This window comes from Echinops telfairi, unplaced genomic scaffold, assembly GCF_000313985.2.
Source record: "Echinops telfairi isolate 266 unplaced genomic scaffold, ASM31398v2 ScPeMD7_20;HRSCAF=75, whole genome shotgun sequence".
Lineage (NCBI taxonomy): Eukaryota > Metazoa > Chordata > Mammalia > Afrosoricida > Tenrecidae > Echinops > Echinops telfairi.
The window spans coordinates 5,884,992-5,912,290 of record NW_022103917.1 but is presented as its reverse complement, the minus strand read 5'-3'; the positions used below and the strand labels follow the sequence as shown (position 1 = coordinate 5,912,290).

Genomic DNA, 27,299 nt, shown 5'->3' with positions numbered 1-27,299 from the left:
CATCAGCTTTCTTCACCACATTTGCTTATTCACCCGCTTTGTCTTCAGCGGTTGTGTCAGGAAGGTGAGCATCATAGAATGCCAATTTAATAGAAGAAAGTATTTTTGCCTTGTGAGAGTACTTGAGTGGAGGCTCAATGTCCTTCTGTTACCTTAATACTAAACCTATAAATATAGGCACATAGATCTATTTCCCCATCCTCATATATAAATATATTTGCATATGTACATGCCTTTATTTAGACCTCTATAAGTGCCCTTTGGCTCCTAGCTCTTTCTTCTATTTCCTTTGACTTTCCTCTTGTCCCACTATCATGCTCAGTCATCATTTTGGTTTCAGTAATTCCTCTTGGTTACATTACCCTTGATCACGCCCTACTGATTCTAATGGTCCTCCTGTGGAAGCTGCCTAAGGTTAACCCTGGAAGTGATTAGGAGGGTAGATCTTGTTGCGTCTCATTTATGAAGACAGGGAAAAAGGAAGGGAAAGATTCCATTTTTCACTGGGTCTAGTTAACCAAGAAATAGAATAGAACACCAGGAAGACTGTGAATAAGAGAGGCCAGACTGAAGAACATACTGCAGGAGGCCACCGGAACAGAGGGACCATGCTCCCTTCGCCTCCTTGGCAACCACCTGATTCTGGAGAGCCAGACTTCCCTGGAGATGGCTAATGAGAAAGCAAAGCAAGCCATTGTATTTGCAAAGATGAGATATGCTACCAACTTGGAAATTCATAATATTGGCCCCAGTACTAGATGACAGTGAGCTGGGCTAGAGGGAAGAGAAACGTGTAACAATAGTATGCGCTACCACTTGAGAATGGAAGAGGTGCCCAACACTGTGTTCAGTTACTTCTCTGGAGTAGTTCATTTAAATGTTTTTGTTTGATTGTTATGTTGTTGTTGTTGTTGTTGTTGTTGTTGTTTTAAGATTACTAGATTCCACGTGGCCCAATGGTTCTCCACCAAGGATGATGTACATACCCCATGGATAATTATTAATGGCTTGAGACAATGAAACAAAGAAAAGACTGACAATGTCAGAGATTTCATATTGTTTGTATCCATAATCAATACCCACGCAAGCAGCAGTCAAGAAATCAAAAGCCCCAGTGCACTGGGCAAAAGATCTCTTTACTATGTTCGAAAGCCAAGATGTCACTGAGCAGAACTAAAGTTTGCCTGATCCAAGTCAGCAGACTCATTTACCTCAGGCCTTTGAATTATGGTGTTAACAAAGAGTGTCGAGAACACCACGGCCTGGCAGAAAATGAACAAACGTGTCTTAGGCAAAGCCAGTCTAGAATGTCCTTACGAAGTGAGTGTGGACATGTTCTCTCAAGTACTTTGGACATGATGTCAGGCACGATCAGTCCCAAGAGAAAAGAACATCAGGCTTCTTCGTAAAGTGGAGGGACAGCGAAAAAGAGGAAGGGCCCCCCAAGGAGCTAGATTGACCCCGTAGCTGCAACAATGGGCTCAAGCATAGAGACAACGGGGAGGATGGCGCAGGACAGGACAGTGTCTGGCACTGTTGTTCATAGCGTCTCTGAGTCTGAGCTGATTGGCTGGCGTCTAAGAATGGAAGAAATGGCTGTGGCTATCACATCTAGGGAGAGCGCTGCCGGCAGTTTGCTAAACATCCTCTCACACACAGCCCAGCCCCCAACACTCATTCTCAGAGCAAAATTTTGAGAGTTAAAAAGTTCTTAATTAACTCTACTCCTCATGGTACAGAGAATTGTGACAAGCAGCAAGGGACTCACTTGATAAAAGTGCATATATGGGACAATGGGGAGAATCCAGGCCAGAGGGGACAGACAGAAAGGAAGGTCTGAGATCCACTTCAGCTTTAAGACGTGTCACGGTGACATGAAACAGCACGACCAGACTTTGCTCAAAGATTTACAGCCCTTAAGAGCAGCAAAAACAAAAGCCAAATTTCTAACCTTGGCATCCCATGCCCTCCACTCCCTATCTTCATTAACCATATCTCCTCCTGTAGGAGGCTGCTGGCCTACTCGTTACCCTCACAACTCCCTGGAGGATCATCTCGCCTCCCTGCCTTTTCCCAGATTCAAACCTCTCTCTGAGAGCATCACATCCTTACCTACCTTTCAAATGAGCAGCTAGTATCCTTCCTAATAAAAATAGCTGATTCGTATTGTTTATAACCAATACAACCAAGGGGATACGTTGTTGATGATGCTGGGTGACATGGGACCCCATGTGACAGAAGAAAGGCCTCCATAGGATTTTCGAGGCCGAAACTTTTACAGTTGGAGCACTGATGATGCTGTGGGTTACACATTGGCAGCTAACCACAGAGTTGGCAGTTGGCAACCACCAGATGCTCCGTAGGAGAAGACGCCATTTTCTACTCTTTGAAAGATGGGCAGTCTCAGAAACCCAGAGAAGCAGTTCTCCTCGGTTCTATGGGGCTGCTGGGAGTCAGAATTGACTCAATGACAGTGAGTTTGGTTTCTTTGGGTTTGTAATCTCTCAGGTTATTTTATTTATTTATTCCTAGAAACCACTCTATTTTCTCATTAACATCAGCCTCACTTTATAGAAACACAAAGAGGTTCAGGCACTCACCAAAGGGCCCAAATGAATACAATGAAGGTTTCAAAGAGTTCAAGAAAAGCATTCCATGATTTTTTTATTCCATTTGTCCACAGATTTTTGAAGCCCTCTCATAAGTAGGCAAGCTAGGGTTGCTGTCGAGGCTATCTGGCTTGCTCAGATGTGCTTCTAACCATGTTGATTATATTACCTCTCGTCTACTTATTGAATCTTCCCATCAGCTTCCACCACCGTCCTTGTGGTTCGAGATGATGAGACTGAGTTCAAAAGATGTTAAGCTGTTTGCCCAAGGTCACCTAGTCACAGGCTGAGTGGATAAGACCGCTATCTAACCAGACTGGCATCACAGTGCCTGGTACGATCACTCCTGTAAACCAATGGTCCCTCTTTGTGCTCCCAGCTGGGTCTTTGATGAGTAGACATAGTCCCTGACTCCACACTGAAACCAGGCTTCAACCGACAAACAGACACACTGTGGAAACACAAATGACTAATGAAGGCAGAGGAGGCAGGGGGAATGACAGGTGTGTTGCTCATTTTTTAAAGCACAAATGTACAGTTATAACCTTAGTCACTAATAATTTCAGGTGGCACTCTCCTGACAAGTAAGGATGCATCTCTCCGTGTCATCATAACATTTGCTAGTGGGAAGGGACACGGAGAGCATCGGCACATAATCACTTCCTGACGCCACCATGATTTCTGGCACCACCTTCTCTTCCGTGTCAACAGAGCCTGTCACAGAATGAGTAACCTGTCTTCACCTTTGATGGAAAGATTTCTTGAGATCAACATCTTCCCACCATTTGTGAAAGAAGCGACTCTACAGCTTATGTGGGTCCTCTGCAAACACATTCAGCCTCCATGCCTACCCCACATCACTAACTCAATGCCATCGAGTCAATGCTGACCCATAGCAATCCCCGATGCATTTCTGAGACTCTGCTTATGAGAGTAGAAAGTCCAATCTTTCTCCCTGCAAGCTGTGGGGGGTTTTGAACTACCCACCATGCGGATCACAGCCCAATGCTTAACCACCACATGACCAGGAGATCTTTTGATATTTTACAGGCTTCTCACAAGTCATTTTAAAACGATTCCCATTCCAACCACACTCCGCCCCCCCCCCCATAACCACCACCATGCAGGCCTGCCAATCCTTAGCACCTGTTACTCTGTACCTTCACCTCAAAACCCAAGGCCATAGCCTTGACTCCTCTCTTCCACTCACATCCACACTTAACCCATCAGCAAGGCCAGCCGAGTCTCTGCAGAGGGCTCCTCCATCTTGACCTGACTGATATTCTGAGCTAGATCATTCTTTGGTGTGTGTGTGTGTGTGTGTGTGTGTGTGTGTGTAGGGGTGTTTCTCAGCATTCTTGGCTTGAATTCACTAGATGCCAACACTACCCTCTCCAAGTGGTGACCATCAAAAATGTCTCTGGACATTGCTAATTGTGCCCTGCAGAGCAATACCACCACGTCTCACCGCCTTCGTCCTCGTCAAAGCCACCCTTTGCTTTCACTGGAAGTGCGGTAACCTGCCTCCAGCCCATCCTGCAAAGTTACTTGCAAAAGAACAGATATCAATCCTTTAAAACAAACAAACAAAACATCCCAATCATAGCACTTCCCTGATCAAACAAAACCTTTGGGCAGCTTCCTAGCACTTCATGTTTTGTGTGAACTCCTGGAGTCCTTAGCAAGGCTCCCAGGCACCCACCCCAAACCACTCCATGGGTGGATTTCCGGACTCAGAGCTACCTGGGAAGTCAGAGGAAAACTGCACCATCGGCTTTGCAAGGTTGTCAAGCTTTACACAATTAGATTATCATGTCTTGCTTCCATGGAGTACTTGGCGGGTCTAAACTTACTGCCTTTTCAATTCCCATCTGAGTGCTTCAACCACTGTGCCACCAAAGTTGTCTATAGCTTACTGCCACAAAAGGCAAGGTCGTCTGACTCCAAACGACCCTATATAGGGTTTCTAAGGCTGTCCACAGTTATAGAGTCCGATAGCCTCATCTTTCTCCCAAGGAGCCAGTGGGTTTGAACTACAGATCTTGAGGTCAGCAGTTCAATACATACCCTACAGCAGGACCAGGGCTCCTTTTGGGCTTACAAGGCTCTGTAGGCTTTGGCCCTTCACCACTTCTCAAGCTACCTCTCTCCTGCCAAGGGATGTACTTCCCAGTTGTTCCGATGGCTTGCTCTCTGTAGTCAGATGTCAGCTTAAGTCTGATTGTCTCAAGAGAAATCTCTCCTATCTAAACCAGAATCCTAGACATTATCCCTTTATGGTGCTTTCTCTTTTCTTTCCTTTCCCTCACAGCACACTTTGTCTATCTGTCTTCTCTATTAAAATGTTGGTTCCAAAAATTTAGTGCATAAAAGTCAAGGTGAAAAACTTAGATAAGGAGTCTCCATTCTGATTTCAATGATGGAGAAGATGTACAGTGCCCAACAGGTGACCAAATCCCATTTGTAAGTGACTGTGGTTATTTCAGGAGGAAATAAGAAAATGTTTTCAAGGTCAGTCCTCATGAGGGCTGGTATTTGTCTAATTAACCAACCACAGTGTCCCCAGCACAAAGTACCTCGGAGTACTGAACGCAGCATGGGTGTTGGCTAAAAGTACATTGGATCTAGGAATGAACCGTTTCTGGAAAGTTCATCATCACGTCCCTCTGAGTCTTGTCTATCCCAGGATGAACATCACTCAATCTCTTCAGTGTCCTTCCGGCCAATGTCCCTCAGGCACAGTCGAGCAGCCCTGTGCCAGAGGAGATGTGTGTGTTGCTATGTTGTCAAAGAAGTTTCAGGGGAGCTTCCACGCTAAGATAGACAAAAAAACAAGGCCTGGTGATCTATTGAAAGAAAAAGGCTAAGAAAAATACCTTGGCCATAACGGTCCAATCTGTGACCAATCATATGACGTGGGACAGGGCAGCATTTTGTTCCAGCATGCCTGCAGTCCACTTGTGAGCAGCTAACAACAGCAAGTCCTTAACTGACTGTTCAAACTCAACTCACTCTTCAAATCGATTCGAATTCACAGCCACCCTTTGGACAGAACCTAGCTACCTTCTTAGGATTTCCAAATCAGTAATTCGTAAGGAAACAGCCAGCCACACCTTTCTCCCACAGAGCAGCTGATAGACTTGAACAACCAACCTTGTAGTTAACAACCTACTGCTTAACCCAATATGCCACCAGAGATCCTTTCACTGACTTCCAGGGTAACCTAATGCTTGGTGGGCTGTGCACCTGCTAGGAGGCGGGCCTGTGTTAGGAGAGGCAGTTTGAAGGAACATACGTGGTTGGCAGGCACATGGCAGCTGTAGAGCCAAGGCCTTGGAAAGAAGTTTCACATCGGGTGAAAGAACAAGTGCAGAAGGTGACAATTGGTCTGGAGTGCAGGGACCCATTCCAGCTCTCGTGATGCAGGCTGTGAGCCAAACACACATGCACCTCTGCTCTCTGCTACCAGTGCCAAGACACCCTCTTGCCTGAGCTTCCTTGGCCGCACTTGTGAGGGGTTTAGCATCCAGGTTGATCACGGGAAGGAGTGTAACCATAACTTATGGGGCTAAGTCATATGCATACATTTACATACTGCCTAGGGCTGCTTTCAACAGGGAGGGTGTCTTTGAGTAATCAGCACAGGGATCCCATGGCCTAAGAAGCCTACATTATTTATTACCGGACTGCTGAAATCATCGGCAGACCCCTACACTAGAATGTCCTCCCCATTTGCTTCTCCTTGGAGAATGACTACTCCTGATTTCAAATTCTGTTCCAGAGCCCCCTCCCCTAAGCAACCTCCTAGATATGCTGCCCTGCCAAGATTCCAGGGCAATTTCATATTCCTTCCACCGGCAGTTCAGGCCTCAGTCGTGCTCTGAGGGCAGCCCCAATCACTAGGGACTGGAATTCTCTCTCTCAAACACGAGACATGGGCCTCTCTGGGGCCAGGGGTAGGGGGTCAGTCATCTCTGGATCTGGAACATCCAGAGTGGGTGGAGTTAAATCAATGCTGCTTGGACGTCCTGTATTTTTAAAAGCATCCAAAGCCATGCCACTGACTAATGGACAAACATTGTAGCACTTACTTGCTGCAGCCAGTAGGCAGGTGTGACTGAAGACCATAGGTGAGAGTATCTACCCTGCCCATACTGTTCCCTGAGATACCTCTCCCACTAAGTCTAGAACAGTTCAACGGATTCTCCCATTTCTCCACTCCAACACAGCCTGGCCACATTACCCACATGCTTACTGACTAGGCAAGAGCCAAAGGTATTGGGACCTCTGACTTCTCACCTGTCCCTGCTCACTGTACCTGGCTGTACTCTGTGCACCCCACCGGCTACCCCATACCCACCATGCCTTCAGCACTGCCTGGAACACTGGGTGTGTGTGTGACAGCATGCTCACAGGCTTGACTTTCGACCTTGGCATCATCTCCTTGAATGCTAAGTTGAGTATCAGGGCTGAGGTGCAGTGCTACAGGGAACAAAAAAAGCACTGGACTTGGAGTCAGAAGACCCAGGTAGCTCGACTGGCTTCCCTGCATGTACATAGGAGCATCGAGGAGCTCAGGTCTTCGCTTCCTTATCTACAGTTGGGAGATGATTATGCCCCCTGAGCAGTAGAGTGGAAAGTGCTTTTCCACCTGGAAAGAAAATGTCTCTCAAGAGATGGAAGCTTGGCCTACCCCTGACCCCCACCCCCACCTTGCCACCAAAGGCATTTCTGAGCCACTTGGTAGTGGGGGGCTGGCTTCTCAACTGCAGCCCGCTTGACAAGAGCAGAAAGATCAGCCGTCGAAAATCCTATGGAGCTGAGTTCAATGCTAACAAACTTGCCATGAGCTGGAAGTGTATAATGTGCTCTTGATTCTCACCCTAAACTGATTTAATCTGACTCAGCATGGTCAGGATTATCGTTATTATTTTAGGCTCCCCTGGTACTGGGAGGAAAGGCGAGAAGGAGGACCAACTCCCATCTTCTTCCAGGATTTTGGAGGCCTGATGGCGTAGTGGCTAAGAGTTGGGCTGTGATTACACAGGTTCACAGTTCCAAACCACCAGCCGCTCCGTGGGAGGAAAGTGCTCCCTACTTCCGTAAAGAGTTACAGACTCGGAAGCCCACCAGGGTAGTTCTACCCAATCTTCTAGGGTCATTGAGTTGTCATTGACTTCATGGCTGTGAACTGGTTTGGGGGTTTGGATTTCATGTTTCTAGGCGTTAAATGAAGGAGACGTAGTTGTGCCTTGTCTGCTTTAAACCCCTCACAAAACTAGTGTAGGATAGGAGGAGTGAGATGTGTCGGGGTGTTTGAGAATCATTTTGCATCAGAGATGGTTCTCAATAGAGAATAAAGGCTTCATTGCATCTGAGAAGTGAAGGAAGGGCCTTCTCTGACAGGGGCCAGACCAAGCCAGGAGACTAAGGCAGTGAGCTGTCCACGTTCAACCTTCTCACATTCCCTGAGGGCCTACAAAGATGGCACGGAATGTGAGCGCCAACTTTTCATGGTGGCACCAGCTGAATGCTCCACATGCTGGGACAAAGCCCAATGCGAGGGCTAAGAGGCACGGCCCACCTTTGCTTGAAAACATCAGTGGGCAGATTACTAGATGCAAGAATATTCTCCTCATATCTGACTGGCCATTGTTGTCTTGAATGCCTAAAGGTGGGGACAAGGCCCCATTCTTTCATCTCATTAGCTCTCTAAGACTTTGGAGAATGCCATTAGTCAACCCGTAGTCCTTTTCAAAGGCTTTCAACTCATATTTATGGAGCAAATTTGGTTCATCAGCGTAGTGTTAGGAAATAGGTGGATATAGAGTAGACAAGTCTCTTGAGATTAAACAACAGAAATTATAACTTGAAGTGATAAGTTCTAGAAGTATTTCCTATTTGCTTGCTTATTTCTCCAGCTGAATTCTGCTAGCTGTTTTTCATAGCTTCTAAAGCAGTGGTTCGCATCCTTCCTAATGCCGCAACCCTTTAATACAGTTACTCACGTTGGGGTGACCCCCCCCCCAACCATAAAATTATTTTAGTTGCTACTTCATCACTGTCATTTTCCTACTGTTATGAATTAAGCGACCCATGTGAAAAGGTCGTTCAACCCCCAAAGGAGTTGCGACCCACAGGTTGAGAACTGCTGGTCTTAAGTATCTTACCTAGTCTTTTATGAGTAGGTACTGACATGGAAAAAACTTGAAAAACTCACTGTGATTGAATCAATTCCAACTCACATAGGACCGAGTAGAACAGTCCCTATGGGTTTCTGAAGCTATAAATCTCTACGGGAGCAGAAAGTCTCATTTTTCTCTTGTGGCTGCAAACTGCGGAATTTGCAGTTAGCAGCCCAACAAGGAACCTGCTGAAATAATGAATATAAAACCAATGAATAATTTACTGCCCCATGTATTTAGCGTTTTCAAGCAGAGCAAGTCTCTCTCTCCCTTCATTTATACAGTATTGCTTACTCCTTCATTCACTCATTCACTCCCTGCCATCAAGTCATTTCTGACTCATAACAACCTTCTCAGAAGTGGATAATTTTATTTAAATAAATCTCATGTCTCAAATGAAATGAATGCCTCAATCTTTAATCCTTATTGGCCTCCGTTGCCTCCAGATTCCCTTCCACTTACACGCTTCCATATTTGTCACTGGGAACATAATTGGGTCTGCTAACGTACCTTAGCTCCTATGACATTTGCAACCTCAACCACTGTTGGACTGCTAACAGAACGGTTCAAACCCACCAGTCTCTCCACAGGAGAAAGATGAGGCTGTCTGGTTCCATAAAGATTTCTAGCTCTGGTTAACCCTAGTATATAAGTGGCTATGGGTCAGAGCCCAATGGCAGTGGGTTAAAATTTGGTTTTGATGTTCTTTATATGCTAGGTGTACACCCTTTCTACTGGAGCCCAGGTGGTGTAGTGGTTATGCTTTGGGCTGTGATCTGCATGTTCGGCAGTTTGAAACCACCAGAAGGTCAGAAACCCACGGGAGCATTACTATGCGTCAGCATTGACTCGATGGCAATGAGTCTGATTTGGGTTTAGGAGCTGTCGCCATTTCAGACACTATCGATGTTTACTCGTTAAAAAAGGTTAGGGGCTGCTGTTTGGCATTGTGGAGCGAGCACTGTCTTTGACTTCATAAGCATTTAACAATGGACCCCCAGGAGGACGACGGGCAACCCCCAAAACAGCAGCCAATGATATATATCTGCGGAGAATGTAACACGGAAATGAAATAAAATCCAGGGATCCAATCAGATGCAGAGAATGTGGATACAGAACAATGTACAAGAAAAGGAAGAAAAGATTGGTAGGTTTTGATGCTCCATGAAGTCTGATTTCAGAGAACATCTGCACGTGTGTTGGATTTGCTGTGCTGTTTCACTTTGTTGTATGACTTTCAGATAATGCACTCTGAATTTAATAGTATAATATGGTCTCATTTAGATTCAAAAACCAAATTGTATTTAGGTATCTATGAGTACCTTGTGTAAATAAATTATTTTTCAGAAAAAAAAAGTTTGGCTTTCTTTACTGATAGTATTCATTACTAATAGCTCTGCTTCACATTCGCAACATTCTTTAAAAGTGGTAGGACAAGGGCTCCTTTCTCATTGTTTTCCGCTTTGTAAGAGAACCTCGTTTCTTCTACATATAATAGAATGTGAGCACACACACATATGTATGTACATATATATTCCTGACTTTTTATCCAGTTACAAAAGAATGAACCGACTGCCATTCAGTTGATTTTGTTGCATAGTGGCCCTGTCGAAAATGGTCGAACTGTCCCCTAACCTCTCCAAGGCTGGCATCGTGATGCCCCCATGGAGCAGCTGCTAGGCTCAAAACCCCAACCTTTTAGCCAGCAGCCAAGTGCCTAACCACTCAGCTGCCTGTCTTTAAAAATAATGTTCCACTTGTTGTTCTGTTTCACCACCTACAGTGATAATTCCGATTTTAACTATGTTTTCACATCGGTAGGATGAATAATCATGGAACTTTTCATTTTGTCATCTTATCCTATGGCTCTGTCAAGCACGCCCAATTGTGTCAGAGATCCACTTATAAGTGAAAAATTTTCAGCTGATAATTATTGAAAAATTAATCTCCATAACTAACATGGACATATATATTTTTTCTCAAGCTGAGACTAAAATCCTCTTTCCCCAAAAATGTAAATGGGGGAAAGTAACAGCAATTCAATCCTCAAAAATCATTTATGGGAGATAGAGATCTATTCCTAGAGAGAGACTAGCATAAGGAATGATTCTCAGCTTCATAGTCAGATAGATCTGGGTTCAATTCCCAGCTCGACCAGGTATTTGCTGTGGGAATCAAGCAAGTCATTTAAACTTTTGTGAGTCTAATGCATCAGCTGAAAACTGCTCCTACTGATTGCTACCATACCGAATTTGTGCATATATTAGAAATTCTAAATACTGCATGCATGTGGTATGTGTGTCTTTCCCAGGATAGGCAGTCAAAATTGATTAATACAATTTGTTTCACTTTTGAGGGACCTTTCATTAATCTATCCAGTCCAGGTATCCATGACTTGTGTGGATTTCATGGTAGGACTTTACTGATTTTTCTCATTTCCTACTCTGTGATGGATTTAGTCATATATTCTCTTTAATCTTGTATAAATTTTTATTATGTTGTAATTTTGCAGTGAGTCATTCATTTCTACTTTGATTTATCTAATTTATCAGCCTACATTTGAGGGTATCATTCTTTGGCAAATGACTAGTTCTCTCTGACATTTGTTGTCTGATCTCCTGTCTCATTCCTCATTTAATACATTTGTGCTTTCTCTCCTTTTTAAAAAATATTGCAGTAAAATATATCTCCAAATGTATAATTCAGTGACATTAATTGCCATCACAAATCGTACTACCATCACAACAATCCATTTCCAAATGTTTTACATCATCCCTATGAAAAACTCTATCCCTTTAATAAAACTTCCCTTTTACCCAGTGCCTGGAAACGTCCACGAAATGTCTCTATACACAAGCCTAAGGAACCCTGGTGGCAAAGTGCATTACGTTTGATTGGCAACTCCAAGGTCAGTGGTTCCAACCCACCACAAGAGAAAGCTGTGGCCATCTATTTCTGTAAAGAGGTACAGTCCCAGAAACCTTATATAGAGGAGCTATGCACTAGAATGGACTTGATGGCGGTGGGTTGGGTTTGGTGGAGACATATGACATTTCTAGCCATTTTATTTAAGCGAGATCATACAATAATGATATTTTATTGGTCGGATTTATTTCACGTACCACATTGTTTTCAAAGTTTACCCATGCCATAATGTATTAGCCTTTCCTATCCCCTTATGTCTGAATAATTTTCTACTGTGAGGATTTCTTTTTTATTTAGGAAACTATTGCTGTGATTACTTGCCGATGAGTTTATTTCAACCCAACTCATGATGTCCCCAAGTCAGTAGTCACTCCCTATTTCAGAGAGTCGGGTATTGGTATTATGAGCCTTTGCAGCTCATTGTTTTCGGCTTTAGGTTTACTACTCCCTTCTGCCCACCCATTCTACATACTGACACTGATACTATTCAAAAGCATCAAGGTGTAAGGTTAATCTTTTATGTTTCATTTTCTTTTTCTCACCAACATAAACACCTAGAATACAGCACCTTCCTCCACGTAGCACTTTGGCAACATTGCACAGACTATGATATGCTTATATTCATGTTTGGTTTGTTTATTAAGACGCCGGGGCCATTAGGAATGGATTTCTCGCAGAACCAAGATGTTACATAAAACTGTTAGTTATGAATTTCTCATTTCATTAGATTTTCATAAAATGCTTGTCGGAACCTTTATCTTGGTATATTTCAAAGTATGTATCTAATACCGGACATAGCATTAATTTTTATGAATGATGGGGTTTCATTTGTAAAGAAATTTTGTCAGTGCCTTAAGAGGAAGTAATGTGATTAATTTGAAATTTATGCTGCCATTTTTAATTATAATAAGAGCAGGAGGCCTCTGAAAAATGTGTTGTTTTTTTTTTAGATTCTAATCTTAGTGATGGGAATTCTTCCAAAGGAAAATGAAATGCTGTTAGTTGATTTCTAAATGTTGCCACTTAATGTAAGAATGACAGGAAGTCTAAACAAATATTTTAATGTGCTAATTCTAACCAAATGGAGTAATTTGGGGTATTTAAACTTAGAAACACAGTGAGATGTGGTCTCCAAAGACATGCTATCAAGTCGATTTTGACTCACCATGACCCTATAGGTCACAGCAGAACTGCCCCTGTGGGTTTCTGAGGCTATAAATCTTTATGGGAGCAGAAATACTACTAGTCTATACATTTCAGAAGAATCTCAATACACCAATTTGCAATCATTGGTCAGGGGGAAAAATCCACATACATCCTGCCAATCAACCATTTAACTAAGTCAACAATGTGCATCCATGGGCTACTGATAAGGATTAAAATGGGAGGAAGAAATCAGTGATCAGATATATCTGACAAATGCTAGGTGGCACCTATGTGTCCCTACGGCAAATTTATATAGGGTCTTTATGTACTAATGGATAGTTCAAAACTCTACAACAGGGCTACTTGTAATTGCCACTATTTGCCTTTGTGTCAGCACAAGTAGACATGTTATTACTCTCCCTCCTAAGAATAATTCTGACTGTATGTTCTCTAGAGCCCAGGTGGCAGAGTGCTTTTGTGTTGGGCTGCGATCCTCATGGGTGGCAATTCAAAATCACCAGGAGCTCCAGAAGAGAAAGACTGGGTTTTATACTCCCGTAAACAGTTACAATCTCGAAAATTCACAGAAAGGTTGCTATGGGTCAGCATTGACTGGATGGCAGTGAGTTTGGGGGTTGGGTACTAGTCTTGTGCTACTCCACAGTCTAGTCAACATTCTTCACGAACACCACTCAGTCGTGTCAATTCTCCCCCCCCATCTTCTTCTTTCATTGTCTAGCTGTCACCTGCAAGAGAGGTAACTGAAAAAAGCAGGAATTGGGTCAGGTACACCCTAGTCATCAAAATGAAGGCGTTAAAATTTCAAAAAGCTTTAAAGCACTCTTTTGCAGAAAATTTGCCCAATGAAGTACTTTGATGTCTTGACTAATAGAATGCAGTTGTTCACAATTTCCATTTTCCCCATTTATCATGATGCTATCAGTCCAGTTATTATAAATTTCACTTTCTTCGCATCCTACATAGTCCATATTGAAAGCTGGAGCCTTTGGCTTTCATCAGTAAGTAGCTCCCTTTCTGCAAGCAAGACTGCGTCATCTGTATATTGCAGGTGGTTATTCCTTCAATCCCAGTGCCACCCACACTCTCAACAAAGTCCAGCGTCACACATTATTTGTTCAGAATACAAATTGTGATAGGTGGCCCTTACTAATTCTGAACCACACTGCATCCCTGCTCTTTTGGAACACTTGCCTCTTGGTCAATATACAGATCCCACAGGAGCACAATTGAGTTTTCTCGAATTCAAAATCTTCATAGTATCATCTGTGGCAGAGTGAAAGGTCTTCATGTGATTCTTCCACCCAAGTCTGTCACTCTCACCCAGTGATCGGGTAGGACTATGCCAATAGGGTGTGTGTAACACTGGTAGAGGCGATTGGTCAGTTTTCGTTAACACTCACTCTGGCTGTAAGGATGAGGCATCTTTGAAGCTGCAGAGAGAGAAGAGGACCTTGGAAGGGCACGTTGAAGGTGTCTGTCTGAAGTGGCGGGCATAGACAGAATGAGATGCATCCCAGACAGTGGCAGAGAGATTCAGAGGAGCGGCCTCAAGCCTGCGGAGTACCTTCTTGTTATCTGACCTGAGACTATAGAACTTTGGAACAGAGGACCAGAGAGAGATTTTGCTGCTGGCTGAGGAGAGCAATGATTGGCTCCTTACTTGTGGTAACCCACTGACTTCCCTAATAAATCCCCTGGTCTTGAGTATTGTCTGTGAATTCTGGGTGCCCGTTGCAAAATATCATCAAACCCAGTGCAGACACAGAGTGGTGTGGAAGGAATGGTTGGTGTCAGAATAGGTAAGAAAGGATGGAGTGTGGAGGCATGGCTGGCCCCTACGTCCTGACAATGGGGAGGACAGAGGAGGTCAGATCTGTCCACTGTTTACTGTATTACCTATCATTTGCCAGGAGCCACGCAGTCGAATTCCTTAGTTCTGAAATATTTGATCATAGAGTCTTTAACACTGTAGATTTGAAGAACTGGTTTGGAATGGACTACACTCCGGGAAACCCTCCTGATAAATAGGAAAGGCAGTAGCTCTCCAGCCGCAGGGCTGCCTGGTCACTGGAAGCAGGTTCCCCAGACAACCACAGGTCTCTCCCAGCAGGAGGCTCAATGAAGTTGTGCTGAGAAGGTTCTCATAGAACCACAGTAAAAATGTTATCACCTCAAGGCTAGGGCCAAACAAAGGTGGAACCAGAGACAGTAAAAGGAATGTGCAGATCCAAATGGAATCCGTTCCTTGATGCCAAAGCAGAAACTGCCCCTGGTAAAAATTGATGTTAGAAAACAGGCGGGGCAACTCGCATCTTAAAAGGTTCAGGTCTCTTCTTTCAGGTTCCCCACCAGGCTGCTCTAGGGCCCTCCGGTCTCCTCCTCACTGTCACCTCAGGCACTTGATCACATACACTGAAGGAATCAAACGCCTAGTCTTCTCTCCACCCTAAAGCCCTCCCTTCATCCTAGAGCAGTGGTTCTCAACCTTCCTAATGCCGCGACCCTTTCATACAGTTCCTCATGTTGTGGTGACCCCCAACCATAAAATTATTTTTGTTGCTACTTCATCACTGTCATTTTGCTACTGCTATGAATCGGGCAACCCCTGTGTAAGGGTTGTTCGACCCCCAAAAGGGTCGCGACCCACAGGTTGAGCACCGCTGTCTTAGATGATTTCTGTGTACATATGGATGACATAGCCAAGCTCTGGCCTCAATTCTTTGGTATCCTAATTTCTACAACACTCACCATCGTTTATCCATATTGACCCCATATGCACTTGGAACATTCTAACTCTGAAATCTTGCGTTCAGACAGTCTACTTCCTGTTCACCAGGTATTTTAATCCTTTCGCTAAAAGAAAATGGAAAGGGGAGGGCACTACGAAATTTCCCATCAAGTCCCCAGGCCACTTTTCTTCCATCTGAGATACTGTGGTGCAGGACTTCAGTCCTTCTTTAACTTTAACTTCTTTCCCTTCGTTTCCATTCATTTCACTACCTGGCAAAAACCCCTAACCCTAAATCAACCCTGCAGAGAGGAATTATGCTGTCCAATCTTACTTAAATCTTCAGAATACCCAAGTCCACCTGCAGATTCAGTGATGCACTAGGGGAACCTACTGTCTTTAGCATATAGCAGGGAGCTTCCAAAAGTTCATGGACAATTTCAATTATTTTTTCATTCCACTTTCCCAAGAACTTTTGAAGCCCACTCATATGTGTACTCACAACTAGATTTGTTATGCTGAAAGGATTTAAAGAAAAACAAGCAACGGGAAATGGACCACGTGGCAGAGTCTAGAGCAGTGGTTCTCAACCTGTGGGTCGCAACCCCTTTGGGGGTCAAAAGACCCTTTCACAGAGGTTACCCGATTCATAACACTAGCAAAATGACAGTGATGAAGTAGCAATGAAAATAATTTTATGGTTGGGGAGGGGGTGGTCACCACAACATGAGGAACTGTATGAAAGGGTCGCAGCATTCAGAATGCTGAGAACCACTGGTTTAGAAGAAAGTAGGAACAAGCTTCCAGAGTTCTCTTCTAATGGATTCATTCAGGGCATGCTTAATTCTCCCAGCAACGAGTTGTGACAACATGTGTGAAATATTGTCTACCAGGGAAGCTCATTAGAGGCTCTGTGCCCAGAGTTGTTATTGGGAACGAGTCACGTAAGCACTCTCCGCCAAGCATGTACCAAAATTCCAGATTCCAGTAGGAAATCCAGTATTCAGCATAAAACTAAGCATTTGCACAAATATTATTGATGCAGTGTTCCCCACCTATCACTTAGGGAATGGGGGGAATTCTGAACCCAAGTTTCCAGACATCATTGAAGGGCATAAGCAGGTCTTTCAAAGGGCAGTAGTCAAGCTATTTTGTTAACTCTGTAATGTATAACCCATAATACCTACTACTGCGCCTGGCACAGAGTATACATTTAGTAAATGCATAGAAAACAAATGAATGAATGACTGGCACTGACATAGGTACTCTGAATATTCCATGATTTTCCATAATTACCCTGTAACATAAGTAGTCTTATCCTAATTGTCAACACGAAGCAATAGACTAAATAAGCTAAATAACATGACTAACTTGGGCCTGGGGATGAACAAGAACCAATCACTGTTGGATCCCTTAGCACAGAGTAAGGGTTCAAAAGTGAAAGTTCCCTTAAACCTCTTTCCCAAAACTGTCTAGGGACTATCCTATGTTGATGGAAGGGTCAGGGGACTATGCAAACTTCCATCAAGTCTCCAGGCCACTTCTTGTCCATATTAGATATTGTGGTGTGTGACTTCAATCATTATTTAGGCAGGAACGTTAACTTCCTTCTCTTCGCAGGACCCACTGGAAGCAGCATTAATAATAATAACAATCACCATCACCATATTCACCATTACTGACTGCACCCAGCAATTTACTAACCATGTTATATGTATGACTGTATTTTTTATGAAAACAATCCATGTCTTCTATATTTATTTGTCAACTTTTCCCTTGCCCAGGGGAAGTAGTTTTGTGAACACACTACGCAAAGTTTTTACAACCACATGTAGAAAAAAATCTAACAGTCTTATGAAAATACTTCCCAACTGCGTAGGAGGAAAGGGAGCAGTTGGTAAGGAAACATAGAAGGCAACAGTAAAAATTATGTAAATTATGTAAAAATTCATAATCTCTAAGAGTCCTATGGACATATTCTTAATCATGTGCATAATCCGTAGTATACATTCTTATTAGCTATAGTACAGATGGGAAAAGTGAGGCTTAGAATGAGTAATAACTTTCTCAAACCCAAACACCTAGTAAGTGGTAAATATGAGTTTCAAATTCATTTACGCCCAATTCCAAAAGTCAAGTTCTTAAGGACAGAGCTGGAAGCTTCAGAGAAGCTAGTGCAGAGGGAGAAAAGGCAGCGAAGAAGCAGGACAGTAGGATTTGGGCTTTCTGCCCTGTTACCTGCAACCCAGGGGCTCTTTCTGTTTGTTCTCAGAATAAAACCGTTTGGTCACAGCATGTCTGTACTGAGCTCAATAATATGTCTGTGACCCATCAGCCCATCAGGCATTTTGACATGAACAGCCGCTTCCATAAAGATGCCAGAACACAGGGCCCAGAGAAAATTACCAAAACTCTCATATCATAGAGACTAGAGTCGGTAGCAAGTTAATTCCAACTCTTGGCAGTCCTATAGGACAGGTAGAACTTCCCCTGTGGATTTCTGAGACAGTAACTCTTTACAGGAGTCATCTTCTCTTTCTCCCATGGAGTACCTGGTGTTTTTGAACTGCTGACCCTGCAGTGAACAGCCCAACATGTAACCAGTATGCCCCCCAAGGCTCCTGAGTTAGAGAATACTGTGAAGGGGAGATAAATAACAGTGCCGACTGGGCAAGGATCCTATCTCCTCGGGCCTCAGAAGGCTCTGGCAAGTATTTCAATAACAAGCAGCCTTTCCATTGGGAAGAAAGTTCCAGTTCACCAAGCACTTTCACATACATGACCTCATCTGATCCTGCAGAGAGGTGTGATTCTCTCCACTTCTGATGAGAGGAAGCAGCAGTTCAAGAATGTCAAGTGACTTGCCAGCATCACACGGTTGGTAAAGCACCGAGTGTGGACTCCCACCCAGTGCTTTTGATTCCTAGCTCTGCACTTGTCCATAGACCCAAATATATGTGCTATTAATTACTATAAACCTGTCACCACACGGCTAAGCAAGTCAGACCAGGATTTATTGAGTTCCTTACTGTCTACATCCACCTATTTCAAACACCTAGTGGCATCCATGAAATAGGCATGAATTAAGTGTCCTCGATTATGTACAGAAACACTCACTCAAACCCACTGAAGTGTTAGTATACTGTATTGTTTTGCTTTTTGTGGTATGAATAGGTAGAAATTCTATTGTCTTTTCTGTTGTTATTCAGCATTTTCGTACACCTTTTTTAAAAAAAAAAGCCTATTAAGTCAAGTGCTAAAGTCCTTAATCTTGAAAAATAGAACAAGCAAAGGACATCCAATTCAAGGTACCAATAATGTGCAGGCTTTTCAAATTATTCCAGGGTGATTGAAAGGAATGTTGTTTGTTCTTGTTTATCTGCAAGTGATTTGTATGTGCCTGAAAGGAGAAGCTCCCCTCACTAGAGAGTAAGAGCTATCTGTCATCTCTGATGGTCCATTATAGATTCCGTCAACTTAACAAATAGTTGAATAGAACTACATGATAGGCACTGTACTGTGCTAGGCATCGCAAGAAAAAGAAAGTACAATGTAGGAGAATGTGCAGGGAACATTGACGGGAGGAGTCCATGAAGAGGGAACTGGATGTGCAAAGATACACTGACCTTCTTGTCCTACCAATTTCTGCAGTCTGAAATTGACCATACATGAACCCATGATGCATTCGTGATTGCTGGTGATTGGAATGGGAGAGTTAGAAACAAAGAGGAAGGACCACTAGTTGGAAAATATGACCTCGGTGATAGAAATGAAGCTGAAGATTGCGTGATAGAATTCTGCAAGACCAGCATCTTCTTCAAGGCAAATACCTTTCTTCAGCAACATAAATAGTGACTACGTACATGGACCTCACTCACCAGATGAAATACACAGGAATGAAAACTAATACATCTGTGGAAAGAGACCCTGGCAAAGATCAATATTGTCAGGCAGAATTGTGGAACAAACTATGGCAATTACATAATTTCATGTCAACTTCAGAAATAAGTAGAGGGGAGGAGTCTAGGCTATCAATCAGGTGAGAGCCTGATGATGCCTCCATGTGGGAGTGGCCTTCTCATGAGGCTTCTGAGAACTTCCTCTCTCTCAATTCTGCCATCAGAAGAGGCGGGCCTCTCAGCAGGTCTCTTCTCTCCCCTCCCCTCCCCATCTCCTCTCTCTCTCTCTGCTTTCATCCTCCTGTTGACAAGCCACATGGAGCTGTGTTGAGGAGCCACACTCAGAGAGCTAGAGGAACCATGCGGAGACCTGAGATGTGTCCACCACCACTGGATCCACAAGACTTTTCACCTATTGGCCTTGATCTTCCTCCATTTGGCATCATTACCAGTGGGTGCGTGAGTCTGAAGAAGAATTTATGGACATATTATTGGACATATAGGCTAATATTTGGACTTATGGACTTGATCTGGACTTGGCTGGGATGTTTCCTCAATATTCAATTACTCTTTGATATAAAGCTCTCCCTTCACACACATGTGAATGTCTCTGGATTAGTTTCTTTAGTCAACCCAATCTAACACACAAACCATCGATTGTTCCTCAGGAAGTTCAAATTGAAGCTGAGGAAAATGAAAATGATACCACAAAATTCAAAGTCCAACCTTGAGTGTATCCCGCCAGAATTTACACATCATCTCAAAGATAGATTTGAAACATGGAACATTAATGACCAACATCATAGGATGACATCAAGGACATCATACAGGAATACAGCAAAAGATAGATGATGCCCAGCTAACACCACCACCTGCTTTTGACTGGAGTCACAATGGAATGTCCAGGACTGAGTGGCAAAAAATATAAAACACAATTTAAACATCATAAAATGATCAGAATGATAGGTGGAACAGAGAGTGATAGAATCCCAGGGTGGTGGCTCTTAAACCCCCTTCAAACCTGAAATGCCACCCTCTCTTGAGATTACCTTTCAGGCCAACAAGACACAGAATTATAAAGTGAGCAGTAACACCCATGAGGAGTGAGCACCTCATAACAAGCAACCACAGGACTCCAAAGGGTGGCACTTGCTCCTAAACAAAGTCCAAGAAAAGCATGAAGGGCCAGGAGAGAGGGCCCACGGACATGAGAAAACCGAGAGAGAGAAAGCAAAAAACACCACCAGAGAAACACATTCAAGAGGCTGCCACTCACACCAGAAAGCACAACGGGCCTAAAGAAGAACTCCGCATTGGAATGGGAAGCTCATCTGCTTGGGAAACTTTTAGCCAAACCACAATAACAGGTGCCAAGAAAGAACACCAAGGGTCATTAAAAGAAAAAAACAGGAAAGAAAGAAAAGCCGCAAAGGGATGTTAGAGACTCTGAAGTTGAGATTTGTACCTAGAAGGGAATTTCAAAAGTTCGGGGAGGGGGGATTCGAATATTGTTTCCTTCCATTATGCCCCACATTTGTGAAAGCCCCTGGAACAATAGCTAAAGCTAATGGACGAACCGGGCTCCAACATCGCACTGCTGATGGGAACGGGGCAGGGTCACTATGCACCAGAACTGACTTAGTGACCTCACAACAAGAGCTCTTCCAAGGTTTTGTTTCCCTTAATAGACCATGGAGGTAGTGACCATGTCTATCCTATTTAGTACTGACACTCAGTAGACACTTAGCAAATACTACTTGTTAACCAACTACTGAAAGCAAGTGCCTGAGAATACAGCTCAAATCCCATTCAAGTCTATGGGGTAGGTGTGTATGAGGACCGGGAGCTCAGGCAGACGCCTCCTGAAGACAGAGCGGGATGTCAGGCCTCAAGGTACACTCTCCACCAGAGGTGGGGCCGGACCAACACCTTCCTTCTGTGCCACGTGAGTCAGTGCTGTAAACGCCAGTTCTGTTCAAGTACATCTGTCACCTGAATATAAAGACAGATAGATACCCAAGCAGAGCCACGATAAATGTGTTTCACCACACTTTTTTCCCTAAGCTGTAATCAATGGCTGAGATGTTTATTGTCAATGTTTTGGTTGTCGAGCAAAAATAGCACCTGTAATCAGCTATATGTTCTGCAGATAAAAATGACAGCTAACACAGAGAGAAAGATAAAAATACCACCACATAAAAACACCATAAACAGTAATGCAGACAAAAAAAGTAGGCACGGTGCAAACTTCCAGAGAATAACAAAGTACTCTCTCCAAGAAAATGTAAATACGTGTTTCCTCAAAATCTGCTGTTAAATGAGACATCGCTCTAATTCTGAACATTCCTGGGAGAGGAGCTCTTCGGTTTGGGGGAACAGTGTCAAGTTCTGTGGCGTTGGGTAAGTGGTGCTACCCCTCAGAACCTTGGTTTCTCCTAATAGGTGGGACTAGAGAAAAATACGTTTTACTCCTCATAAGTTATGTGCGGATTAATTAAATGAACACACGAGAAAAACAGAATAAATGTTGGTTATCTGTCTGGTTTTGACGGCCAGGAAGGAATCAGGTGGGAATGATTGGGCCCATCTTGACTGGAGTGTCAGGTTACTATATCTCCTGGTCATCGTCTTTTGATCAGAAGACATCTATTGAGGGGTCAAAGAAGCCTGAAGGTCCATGAGGCCATCTGCACAGTCAGCCTAGTGGTACAAAACTCAGGGGACAAGCTGATCTCCTTCCTTTCCAGGGTCCCCGCACAACACAGGAAGCCTACAATCCCCCATGTGGCCAGCCTACTAGATCTCTAGGCAGTGGGTGAGACAGGCCAACTAGAGATGGCTCCTGACTTATACTATGTACATAAATTCTAGTTCACCTTGTCTACAGCAAGCCTCAGCCTCTCCATCTGCCGAAGGCGATTAAGTACATTCACCAGCTGGGCCTATTGGACATCCTTTTTAGCACAGGCATTACTTCCCTCACATGACCCTGATGGTTCAATGGAAGAATCGTCTGCCTCTTTTGTGGAAGACCGCGGTTCACTTCCCTGGCTGATGCAATGCGCCCCTGCACAGCCACCACCCATCTGTTAACTCGGTGTGCTGAGGGGGGTTTCATGTTGCTATGATGCTGAGTAGGTTTCAGCAGACCCTCTCGCCCAGCGGTTCTCAACCTGAGGGTCGTAACCCCTTTGGGGGTCGATCTACCCTTTCACAGGGATAACTCAATTCATAACAGTAGTGAAATTCATAACAGTGATGACGTAGCAATGAAAATAATGTTATGGTTGGCGGCGGGGGGTGGGGGTCACCCAACATGAGGAACTGTATGAAAGGATTGCAGCATTAGGAAGGTTGAGAACCCCTGCTCTAGACAAAGACTGACTTGGAAGAAAGGCCTGGAGATCTACTTCAGAAAACCCATCAGTGAAAACCCTATGAATCCCTATGGTTCCATGTGCAACCCATCATGGGAATGACACAGGATAAGAGAGCATTTCCCTCCATTGTAGATAAGGTCACTATGAGTCAAGGTCAATTCATGGACAGCTTACATTAGTTTCCTATAGCACCAAACCTGAAATGCCACACCCTCACAGTTCGGGAGGCTCAAAGTTTGGAATCATAGAGTTGTGAGAGCCACGCTTCCTACAAAGGCTCTTTAGCCTCCTGTAACTTCTGTTATTGGTTGTCAATAACCCTTGGCATTCCTTGGCTTGTGGTAGCATCATTCCAATTTCTTACCTCTGTCTTCAAATGGGTTTCCTTTCTGTGCCTCTGTGACTCTGCCTCATCATAAGGATACTAGTTATTAACGGTGGGGCTCATCATAGTCCACCTGATCTCAATGTTTTGCATACATGCTAGTTACATCCATGCAGACACAATTTCCAAACTATATTCTGTGTTTCAGTGTGGACATGGAAACTGAAGACACATTATTCACCCAGTACACTTAGCATGTATGAAAGTGCCCAGTGTCTGGTAGGTGACCAGCTCCTGGAACATTCTCACATTCTCTTTGTTCTGCTCTTTTCTCAGAGGGATGTCCTGGGCCTATGAGGGCCTTCTGCTTACACAGCAGTTCTCAACCTGTGGGTCGTGACCCCTTTGGGGGTCAGTTGACCTTTTCACAGTGATCACCCAGTTCATAATAGTGGCAAAAATGCAGTGATGAAGTAACAACAAAAATAATTGTTATGGTTGGGGGTCACTACAACATGAGGAACTATACGATAGGGTCGCAACATTAGGAAGCTTGAGAACCACTGTGTTAACACATGTCCTTACCATGCGTGAGGAACCAGGGAGGAAATCACAGGTAATGGTGGATAATACCTGTTTAGGTCTCAGTCCATCACTGCTCTGCCATCCCACCCCACCCGTCAACCTGGTCCCTGCTCCTTGACCCCACAGTCAATGCCATACAGAACACATACCTTCCTATCCAAAGCACAACTTTAAATGCTATACAGGAAAAATCGCCTCCTGAGACTGAGGGGACTATAATTTCATGCTAAAATTTCTCAGGGAGGGGGATCGAAATTCCCAGGGAGGGAATATATTCAGTGTCTGCAGCCTACACAATAAATCCTAAAGCCCAGGTTTTTCCACTGAATAGGGGATGACTAACTCGGGGGAAAATGACCCTAAACACGCCTTCCCAGCTTATCTCTGATCCAGAATACTGCAAGGGAGCTAGGCTTTCTCATACCAAGGGCCACTGGTTACAAGAAGCCATGGCCCGTGATGATAAAATAGGAAAAGGCTCAATTGAAAAACAGTACCAAGTAATTGCAGTCTTTCTGTCTATCATGGAAAAGACAGGCGTCTTCAGCAAAGACCACATTGGGGACCCTGGGCTTGAGCTGTCAGATGTCTGCTTCTCGTGTCAATGCTTAACTGACCCTACTGTCCCTCAGAGGCTTGGGTGCCTTGGTGGTATTGGACGGCAAGGGAGCAGGACCAACAGAGTCCTGGCTGCTTTCCTCCCTCTCCAGATGTTTACTCCAAGCACAGAGACTCGCCAGGCAATGAGCTAACAGGTCTGAAGTCCTACTGTGAGTGCCTTTGTCCCCAGTACCAAATTCTAAGTACAACTGCAAATGACTGGAAAAAAGCATCACTGCTCAAAGGCAAGTTGCATTCAGCCTCCTGCAACAGTAACATAGTCTTGACCTTTTCTGCTGTCAATCTTGGTGATTTGGAAATTTATTTACTAAACCCTTTCTCTCTGTCTCTCTTTTCTCGCTGCTTTTCTTCTGCCCCCACCCCGCACCTCCCCCCGCCGCCGCTGCCTTTTTTCCCTTTAAATTGTGATATTTAACACACCATTAATTTGCACCGCTTCCAAGGCTTTCCATTTCTAGAACTACGTACATAGTACAGACTACAACAATAATTTGGATTAAGGATTTTGAAATATTGAGCAAGAAACAAGCGGCCACAAGGGGACCGCCTGCTGGGCTCAATGGGGACTGCTTTGTTAACTGGACACTGAGTAAGCACACAAAGATTGGATGCTGACAAATGTCGATGCACCTGGGCGGATTATGAAGGTTACTAGTCTTCGATCTGGCTAGTGTATGGGGAAAAGAAAAGTGTGTTTAAGTCGAAAATGTTCTTAGAACTATCAGTTAAGGATGTTGGTCAAAATGCCCGCTCGAGTAGTTACATTTCCCCAACCAAATATTAATTAGCACTTCTTTTAAAATACTGTTGGGTGGTGCTACTTGAGAAGATTATTGAAGCAGGTGTGTGCACATCATGCAAGAAACCATTCAGATCCCCACAGGTCATTTTTTCTATGAATTGGAAATCTGTAACCTCCAACTCAAGCACAAAGCCTTCACCGAAAGGAATCTTGGGACAGCCTTTATAGACAAAGATCAATTGCATGTGTATAGTTCCCAAAAGTCTTCTGAGAAGATATTATCATAATTACTTACTTATCCAGTACAAACCTGGTCTGATCATTCACCAACCCAGAACTTCAGGGATAACATTAGCAAGACAAAATAGAGTTCCATCTCTCTCTCTCTCTGTCTCCCCCACCTCACCTCCCTCTCTCTCTACCAAATTAATTCCAACTCAAACTCATGTGTAGGAACACATCCTTGCACACCCAAAGTTCTAAGAATTTTCCTCACAGTTAATTCCCCCAGTCACTCATCTCAAATTCCTTTTCTCCTACTTTACACAAAGTTTTGGTCAACTTAGCTACTGATCCCATCCAAATGTACTCTCTGATTGCCCCTGACTCAATGCTGACCCACAGCGATACGCTGTGGGTCTCAGAGACTGCAACCATTTATGAGATTAGAAAGCCCCACAGAGCAGCTGATGGTTTTGAACTGCCTCTCCTGTGAATGACTGCCCAACATTTAACCACTACACCACCAGGGCTCCATTCTCAATGTAGTAGAACCATCAAATGTGAAAGGGTGGAGCCACGTATTACCAGAAAGTCCCCAACAACTGAAAGTGGCAGCTCCTAACCTGCCAGGGGAGGAGACGGGAACACGCCAGAACATTGGCCTAAGAGCGTTTCGTAGACTAAGAAGTACCCTCCGGGCCTGAAGAGGGCCTAAAGGAAGCACAATTCTGGAAGATTTTTTTTCTGCTTCATTTTTATTGTACTCTGTAAAGAAGACACAAGAGTCTCCAAGAGAAGATAAATTATATTCACCATGACTTGTGTCAACAAAGTGAAGCAGCGGTAAAGATATTTCAGACAACCACTTATTCTGTATTTTCAAATGCAAACTAGTTGGTGATGCAAATGGCAAACCTATGATTATCTAGACAAGTTCACTATTAACGGGAGCTGCTTCGCTGGAGTTTCCGGTGGATGAGGTGGTGTGGAAAAGATAGCTTCATTTGGAGGTGGTGGCTTAGGATTCAAAGCCAACATATCTCCATATCTCTTTCCTACAGAACTATGAGAGACTAGGCCTCTGTTATTTTGATGCACGGTTTTTGTAGTGGTTTGTATGGGCCCTGGAGGAAACTAATACAGGTAGCACATTGAGAAAAGGCTCTTTCAGTTGACCTCACATTGAACATGCCTATTAGTGGAAGGACTTCTGAGAAGTGCGTGCAATAGGGACTCTGGTTCTACAGAAAATAATAGCATCTAAAGGAGTGGACAAGGCCACTGAAAATAACCCTACTTGGAGTCATGATGAGGCTTTTCTATTCAGATGCTGTCTGCTGATCCCAAGGCATCCATAACTCACCTTTCTAAGAGCATCAAGCTCAAACTAGCAACAGGGTGGGATCTAAAGCAATGTCTCCATTGTCTCAAGAAAAGGCTGGATGCCTATAGGAAATGTTCCTGGAGGCAAACAGCTGTGAACAAGAGCTCTTCTAGGCATCCTAATGAGAGGTTATGTGCTCACACAATCGCTGCATGTTAACTTGAGAGGTCTCTCACACCAAGGACTGGCTACTAACAGACAACAAAGCCCACATGGAAGAAGCACACCAGCCTGTGCGATCACGAGGTGTTGACGGGATCAGGTATAAGGCATCATCAGAACAAAAAATCTTACCATAGTGGACAATGGGGGGAGTGCGGAGTGGAGACCCAAAGCCCATTTGTAGGCCACTGGAGATCCCCTTGCAGAGGAGTCTCGGGGAGGAGACGAGCCAGTCAGGGTACGATGTAGCAAAGATGAAAAACACAACTTCCCTCTACTCTAGTTCCTAAATGCTTCCTCCCCACCCCACCCCACCCACCGCTGTCATGATCTGAATTCCACCTTGCAAGTCTGGCTAGATCGGA

At 44.0% G+C, this 27,299-nt stretch overlaps 1 protein-coding gene and 1 pseudogene across 2 annotated transcripts in view; one reads left to right on the top strand and one right to left on the bottom strand.

The window, feature by feature from the left end:
• FGF13 (fibroblast growth factor 13) overlaps window positions 1-27,299 on the bottom strand; it is a 527,173-nt gene that overhangs the window by 448,267 nt on the left and 51,607 nt on the right. The window lies entirely within an intron of this gene.
• LOC115869060 lies at window positions 9,784-9,962 on the top strand (annotated as a pseudogene).